The sequence below is a fragment of the Xyrauchen texanus genome, chromosome 18, assembly GCF_025860055.1.
Source record: "Xyrauchen texanus isolate HMW12.3.18 chromosome 18, RBS_HiC_50CHRs, whole genome shotgun sequence".
Classification (NCBI taxonomy): Eukaryota; Metazoa; Chordata; class Actinopteri; order Cypriniformes; family Catostomidae; genus Xyrauchen; species Xyrauchen texanus.
This window is the reverse complement of record NC_068293.1, coordinates 20,687,316-20,696,401: the sequence shown is the minus strand read 5'-3', so window position 1 is coordinate 20,696,401 and position 9,086 is coordinate 20,687,316. Positions and strand designations below refer to the sequence as shown.

Below are 9,086 nucleotides of genomic sequence, written 5' to 3'. Positions count from 1 at the left end.
TTTATGCATGAATATAAACGATATGATCATGCATAACGTATGGCTACCACATGTAAATCGTGGTCATGTACTAATACGCTCCCTCGTTTTGATTTAACTAACAATGGATCAAATTATTGCAAGCCAAAATTTAATTAAAATGATGTACGTGACTTGTGTGCATCTGCACATCGAGATATTGATGTTAAAATTATATGTCGTGTAGCCATACAGTGTTCTTCATTTACACTGATCAACATTGTCATACGCATTTGCAGTTAAAAAAAATAAATAAAAAATGCTGGTCCAGGTCAAGTACAGCGAACAGCAGAAGTATGTGAAACTGGATTGCATTGATGGACGGTTTGACTTTATGCTATTTAATCTAAAAGGTATGTTTTATTTCACTTGATTCAAATATGATACATATTTTATATATAAATGTTGTATTTTATTTATATCAGTGTTGTATGATTTCTTAATCTTTACATGTAAAGTACATTCAGTTTTATCTTCTCATCTTTTTCAGTCATCGAGAGATTTTGCTTGCCTCCGGATGCAAAAGTTTTATTCAAGGATGCAACAGGGACTGAAGTCGATGCAGAAATATTCAGCGACCTCGTTGGACAAAGCAATGTGGTGCTGACCGTTTTCTCAAACGATGGTGAGTTTAATTGAATTTGAAAGGAGGAAGGTATTATCAGAGGTTAAATTGGGCCGGAGCGCACCAGAGCGCAGCTCCGCCGACTCAGGTCCACAACACACCCTGCCGGAGCTCAGCTCCGTCTCCTTCAGCACCAAATATTGTTATTCCACTTAAATTATGAGTGGGAGTGGGGGTTCAATCTTCAGCTGGCTGGCAGGAGCCGCCACTGGCAGGTCACGTGACCTGTCAGTGGATGGCTGGTAGCTGCCAGTCTGAGCCTGGCATGTCACGTGACCTGTCAGTGGCTGGCTAGTTGTCTGGCAGTCTGCCTTTGGCAAGTTTCAGAAACCATTGATTTTTGACAGTGTTTGTGTTTTGTGTTCCTCCCTTTCTAGCTCATTTATTATGCATCTGTTGATATGATTATGTTCTTTAGTATGATTGATGTTTTGGGGACTGTTATCCCAATATAACCAGTCAAATGGCCGTGATCAGACTGGCAGCTTACAGACGCTTGCTGGACGCTCATCCAGTCAGTCGCGGCTGATCAGCGAGTATAACGCGTTGCCTGACACTCTCACTGCAAGGAAATAAATTGTTTTCTTATTATGAACATAATATGCATTTATTTATTTGTATGATTGATGTTTTAGAGAATTTTATCCCAATTAAAGCAATCAAATGGCCCTGATCATGACATACAAATAAAACCCAAGAAACAAAATCTATTTACAAATAAAAAACAAGAATCAATATAGGCCACTGCTTGTCGCACTAAAACTATTATTCCACACACACACAGTGTGCAGCTGCAAAGGCCATTTCCGCTTGGAATCTGTGGAACCCCTCTGTCTTTCTTAGAATCAGAATGGTTATCTATAATCAAGGAAAAAAACACAGTCATTAAAATCTTATTACACATTAGAATCTGTGCTTTAAATGTACAATTGGTAACTGCATAATTCACACACTATATTTCAAATATCTATCATTAGCTCTTGAATTATTATTGTGTTCTTCACAAAACGTGATTTACCTCAGGTGTCATGACTTCCATAGCATACTGAAGGGCTACATAAATCTGTATTTGATCAATTTAAAGTGTAAATAAAGTGCTTATTATAGCACAGACCATCTCTTTTAAAACATAATGTCCAGGGGTGTCATGAAAAGTAAATGTCTTTATGATAATGTTGCAATACATCTGTGTGACAAACCCAAAATTCACCCTTTACCTTATATGTTTACCTTTTATTTTAGATTGGTGTTTGCGTTCATTCAGAAACGAAACGAGAATGAGAATGTTAAGGTCACAACAAATAATACATTTTTAACTGCCACCATCATTTAGTTACATTATAATGTAATGTTTTGTCTTAAGGTTAATATGTAAACATTACATTGTGCAGATGTTTTAAAGCACCTAACCCGACCCCTGAAACGCAGAGGTTAGGTCATAGGGCAAAAGAATGGGTTGCAGTCAGGAGAAAAAATATGTAAATGTAAATGTACTTTACTTTACTTGCCTGCCATGATTGTGGATTATCATGTGTAAATTCAGAGACCTACTGAACAAAAGTAAATAAGGATACAAAAAATACATTCCATATACTTATAACAATCTGAAACAAGCGACATCATTAATATGAATACATAATCTTAAGTCATCATAATTGTTATCATTTATAATTAAGGTTTCCGGTAAAGTTCTGGAAGTCTGCGATACATTATTTTTGAAGTGGCAACATACAAGGCTACAATTAAGACGAAACTTAGCCTACATCCCACTTCGTAAGATCCCATTTTTATTGCCCTGGGTAGTTTATTCGAAACTGTCAAATTCTGATATAGTTTACAATTGTTTACGTAGCATACGTCAATTATAGGCTAAATTCTTTTAATCCCATTTACTGAAGTGGCAACATGCCATACACCTCACAATTCTTTCTTTCGTCATAAGATGGGTGGGTGGGTAGGCGATTCAAACAGTCAGATCCCGGCACACACGTGACGTTACAAACAAGTTTATCTAAATATTTAGTTAAATTCATTATTAAAATATATATATGTATGTAGTTCACAATATAGTTATTGAATATAATTATATAATTAGTGAAAGTGTTTAACCATTAGGGAACAATAGAGAAAGATTCACTCACTGTTAGGCCTACTCTGTGAATAGATGGATACAGCGTCCAGCAAGCGTCTGTAAGCTGCCAGTCTGATCACGGCCATTTGACTGGTTATACTGGTATTACAGTCCCCAAAACATCAATTATACAAAAGAATAGATGCATGACATTATATTCATAATAAGAAAACAATTTATTTCCTTGCAGCGAGAGTGTCAGGCAACGCGTTATACTACGCTGATCAGCCGCGACTGACTGGATGAGCGTCCAGCAAGCGTCTGTAAGCTGCCAGTCTGATCATGGCCATTTGACTGGTTATATTGGGATAACAGTCCCCAAAACATCAATCATACTAAAGAACATAATCATATCAACAGATGCATAATAAATGAGCTAGAAAGGGAGGAACACAAAACACAAAAACTGTCAAAAATCAATGGTTTCTGAAACTTGCCAAAGGCAGACTGCCAGACAACTAGCCAGCCGCTGACAGGTCACGTGACATGCCAGGCTCAGACTGGCAGCTGCCAGCCAGCCACTGACAGGTCACGTGACATGCCAGGCTCAGACTGGCAGCTGCCAGCCAGCCAGCTGAAGATTGAACCCCTGCTGGAAATTATTTTTCATCTCCTGACTCCTGGCAAATACATGGCATATGAGACAAGACTCATAGCGCAAGACTACACAGAGACACCCAGGCTACATGGAATTATCAGACGTCATAAATGCATTAATCGCTGGTTCAGCACCCCGCCCACAACCATCAAGGGAAAACTGTCACTATTCTAAGACAGCGACATTACCATGGAATCCCGCTAACGGCTAGAGCGATCGAATATAAAAATAGCATGTAACTAGAACATGTTATATAACTAAAGCATGTTAGTTTACATGTTAAATGAACTACTAAATGAAGAATAACATCAGCTGCGTGAGCATCTAAAGTAATATATTGATTTTTAACAGTTTGCATATACTGTAGGTGCACGACAGTGAGGCCAGACTGCTCCTGTCTGTACATGAGCCCATTATTATCCCATTTGTTACCTAATATTTATACACATATTACACAGAAGGAAAGGCTCCTCATTACCATGGTTAGGTCAGTGTGCTAGTCTTAAATAATAGTAATAATAATAATAATGAATGTATTTATGAAAAATAAATACTAGCTGAAACACATCTTGAAACTTTAACCTGCCACTGTTGATGTCTAATAAATTTTACCTTTAGATTATTTCATTTGAAACTGAAATATTTTGTCAAAATATAACAGTTACTTTTACTGTAAAATCCTGAAACAAATTTGTAAAGGTGATGTGTGTAATTATTAATATTTTTAACTATTTTGGTTAAGGGGCCACATCAGGCTTTAAGTAGTGCATGGGGGGGCCACATTGTAATGCTTTTGAGATACAGTGTTCTGCATTGATTTGGTTTTTGTAACTTTTAAGGCCAGAAATAGTTGTGTACTCAATTTTCTGAAGTGTATCTGTGACTAATGGGACTATTCTGCAATTGCCTAAAGTATTATATTGCTCTCAAAGATAGATACTTTTCTATCAGGCATTACAAAACTCAATAAAGGCGGAGATTATAGTTTTTTTTCCAACTCTACTTCCCTGTTAATTTGTTATTCAGTTTTACTAATAATAATAAAAAAAAACTTTATAGAACGTTTAATGTTTCTTGCAAAGCGGGCGAGTTTACTCTTTTTTTTTTTTTTCTTTACCCGTTTACATGCTAAAAGTGTCATGATGCGTTTCTCCTCGATGGTTTTTCAACACTCAACAGAATAACACAGGCTGCATGAATATGATAAATAATTACTGCAAGAGTTACATTTACATACAGGTGCGAAGGGACTTCAACGTTTCTAAATTGTACAAATAAAAAATACATTTACTACATATTCGTCTCTGGCTTGCAATATTTTCAAACATGTTCCTTTCATACATTTTACGAGGGTGAAATCCATTGCCTGCCTGTTAACATTCAAGATAAAAAATTATAATAAAATAAGTGAATTGTAAAGTATTTGTCTTTGTTTGAATAACTACTCAACCCTACCTTACACATTAATACTGGAAAAAGAGCCCCATTGGTGTAATACCCTAAGTCATTTTACGGCGGGATTTTGAATGATGACCATTGACGTTAAATAAGGGCTCCCCCTCCCTACAAAAGCCAATTTAACCACTGGGTATTATCAAGCACTTTGAATAAATATATGATAAATGAGCATGTAAAATACATGTTTCTGATCCTTGTGCTGGTCATTAACATATTTAATATTTTTTAATTCTTTAGAATTTTCAGACTACTCTTCCATATCTGAGACATCTGACTCATGCAGCTCAAGTGCATCAACTGTAATCTTAGATGAGGTCGCTAACAAAAGACCAAGAACTGAGTATACATCTGCACTGTCTGCTAAACAGGTTAGAACAAAGCTTGATTTTTGTGCTACTCTTAAATGGTTAGTTTACCCAGAAATTAAAATCATGTCATTAAAAAGATTCCACATATGAAGATCTTTTTTTTTCTTTCTTTATTAGTGGCAGAATTAAAATTTTTGTGTGAACTATTCCTCCCCCTTTGAGTTTCTACAAATGTGTGAATCACCATTCTCATGTTTTTATTTTTTATTAGTTGGTTGAAGATGTGCTTAAATTCAAGTCTGGTGGTGAAGCAGTACTACAGGAGTATCAAGAAACAGAAACTCTTACAGATGCCACAAGAAGACACATGATAAACATTCTGGTGTCTCACATGATTGATACACACAGGTATTTGTTTTAGCGTGGTTTTTTTACACACCAATAACTGAATTGTCATTGAGTAAATTACGATAACTAATTTGATACTTTCTCTTAGGCAACTCTCAACTAAAGCAATCAGAGAACAGTAAGCTCATGGCATCGTGGTGCTGTTCCCTTCCCTCAGATATCCATATTCTAAGAAAGGCTACGTAAGTCATTGTTATTGTTTGCATGGCACTTTAATGTCATACTTGCAGTGTTATGACACAAGCTGTTTCTATGACATTGAAATTTGATTGTTTGATATTTTAATCCTAACATGACAAAGGATTAAAAAAAAAAGTATATTTCAGGAACACTTCTATGATGCTGCAAGCAACACAGGATACATCAGCCTGGCGTATGAAAACAGTCCACAGGAAGATTCGGTCGAGGATCTGTGCTACCAGACAGCTCTCTTGATGTTTCTCCAGGAGGCCCTAAATGCCAAAGGGCTACTAATTTTGAAGATCAACTTGATGGGGATGCTTGCAAAGAGGCCATGTCTTTGCTCAACCATGCCACAGAAAAGTTACTAATTTTCCAGAAGATGAGACAGACCTTTCAGCATTGCCAGAAGATTGTTGAAGATCCAGGCTCTAGTGTTGATATCCTCTCCACCTTCCCAAGATTCCTGGATACAAAGGGGCTGGTAAGTTTGGAATAACATGTTTTCAATGGCATGCAAATTGAGAGTATTGTTTATAGTTTAATATCTTCTTTCTTAAAGGTGGATCAAGACTTCACTCTCCTCTTTGATGCTGAGATATCCTCCAGGCTGCTTCAAAAGTGGGACACGTTCTTCAGGCCAAATTTCATAAAAGAAGCCAAGCAGCTATCATCAACAGCAGAGTTGAGTCAGTTGTTGCTGTCAGCAGAAGGTGATCTTGACGAGGCAAGAAGTAAGTTGTATTTGATTTAATTGTTTTGGAGGATTTGCTAAATTTGCAGTTATAGTTACTTGTATTGTTTTGATGAGAAAAATAATGAGCAACATCAAAACCTATAAGATGGTTGTTTTCCGGATTAATTTGTTTAATCTGGAAAACAAATTTTAGGCTAAACATGAACAAAACAAATTAAGGTTTAGAATGCTCTCTGTTCTTAATCAAACTTAAAAAGTATTACATTTAACTATTTCAGTTAATTAATTCATGTGAATCTTTGTCTTCAGTCTACGACCAGGAAATGGACCGAAGTCTCCAAAAATCGAAGTCTCCAAAAATCAGTGCATGTAATGCTGTTGAAAGACTTGTAATCTTTCATAAGGTAGTGGCATTTTAATAATGTGTTGTTGGTTGTTCAAAACATGAATGAGATTAAAATCAAGTCTTCATTGGCATTCCCATATTTCACTAGTCAATGAGTCAATGTTTGAAAATCACTTTTATAATGTTGTTTTCTCTGTGACTGCACATTATGTTTGTGTCTAATGTTCAGTGTTCATCCTAACCCTAGTCATGCTCCAGTTTGGAGGAGCACCTCCGAAACAACCGGCATCAGCACCCGTACCTCCTTGCAGTTGGACGTCAGAAAAGTAAGATTGACAGCTTCTACATCACCTTGGATAAGCATCTCATCCCATGCCAGGCAAACCGCTCCCTTGGGGCATTTGATGAACTTTTCAAGGCACATTTTGTGTTCAATTTGTCCTATGATACTGCACTTGTGAGCTTTTACACATTCCTGCAGACAACAGTGTATAACATTGATGTAGGGAAAATGAAGGAGTCACCCAGATTCAAAGACTTGAGAGCCAGACTGCTTAACCAGACAGTAACCTTGTCTTAAAATCTGAGCATTGTTGAGAGAATGCTGATCTGTTTTATTTGTCAGACACAGCACCACAGCAGTCAACAGTTGATTTCACATTTAAGAGGTGAACATAGTTACTATCCTGGTTCTAAGTTCAAGTTAATTTGTTCGCAGCAAGGTTGTAGGCATCAGTTTCAAACGTATGCAGGTTTTCAGTAAGCACCTTAATAATGTTCATAGCAATGTTCAGAAAATTGCTCTAACTTCAACAGTTGGATGTTCCTCGAGTGAGCCACTTGCAAGTTCATCTCGAGTAGATACTTTAGATGACCAAATGAATCCCCAGCATGAATCCCCTTGTTCCAGTGTTTCTTCTGAGAACAATGATTCTGAGCTTACTAAAGATTCAACTAAAGAATTGTGTGAATCCATTGTGGCAAAATTACAGGGAAGTGGGATTTCAAACAGTTTAGTGACCTCAATTGTAGGAGATTTAGAGGAACTAACAGATACACTTCACTCACAAGCAAAGCATAACATGCTTTCTGCTTTACCTAAAAGTGACCCCTACAAATTTGTGATAAATGAATCTTTTGAAAAATTAGAAAACCCATTCACAAATCTGAATACCGAATGGAAATGAAATAAATACTTTAAATACTTTAAAGAAAAATGGGGAGTGGTTGAACCAGTTGAGATAACACTTGGAATGAGATATGACAGCAGACTAAATCAGAAATCTGGTACTTATGACCAAGTACCAGTTAAAGATACTTTTATTTATGTGCCAATTTTAGAAACCTTGGAATTCATGTGCAGAAATCCAGACATTTGTGATCTCCTAAGGAAAAACTGTAGATTAGAGACTGACACTTTTACAGATTTTAGTGATGGCAGTTATTTTAAAACTCACCCTTTGTTTACAACCAAGAGACATGCATTACAAATCCAAATATACTATGATGATTTTGAAACTGCCAATCCCCTTGGCTCCAAACGTGTAATTCACAAAATTGGCTGTCTTTATTTTATTGTAAGAAACGTGCCCCCCAAATTTAATTCTGTTTTAATGAACATTCATTTGTTATCACTTTTTCACACACAAGATATAAGTAAGTACGGTTTTAATGTCATACTGGAACCATTGATAAATGATATAAAGATACTGGAAAGCCAAGGGTTAAGTCTTCCATTTTCAGATGAGCAGATTTATGGCACCATTGCACAGATAACTGGCGATAATCTAGGGATGCACTCAATTCTTGGTTTTAATGAGTCATTTAATAGCCGTCATTTCTGTCGCCTTTGTTTAATTGAAAAGCAGGATTCTCAAACAGTATACAGTGAGGATGATCCTAAGGTGGTACTTCGTGGAAGAGAAATCTTTGAAATGCATTGCCAGTCTCTCCAGGAAAACCCACAATTGAGGTCACTGTATGGGTTGAAAAAAAAATTCTACACTTAATACACTGAAGTATTTTCATGTTTGCAATAACTACTCGTTTGATATAATGCATGATCTTCTAGAGGGTGTGGCTCAGTACGAAATTAAAATGCTTTTTGGATATCTCACACAAAAATGTATCTCTGAAGAGGACTTGCTTTCAAGGATTTATTCTTTTGATTATGGATTTTTAGAACGTAAAAATCGCCCCACAAAGATTATTTTGGAGAGCGCTGGTAATAACGTTGGTTTAAATTCCATTCAGACATTATGTCTTGTGAAAAACCTCCCTCTATTGTTTGGTGACATTGTTCCTCCAGGTCACAAAC

General features: G+C 36.5%; 1 pseudogene; it reads left to right on the top strand.

The window, feature by feature from the left end:
- Positions 1-277: 277 nt before the first annotated feature.
- Positions 278-7,349, top strand: LOC127658798 (uncharacterized; annotated as a pseudogene).
- Positions 7,350-9,086: the final 1,737 nt, after the last annotated feature.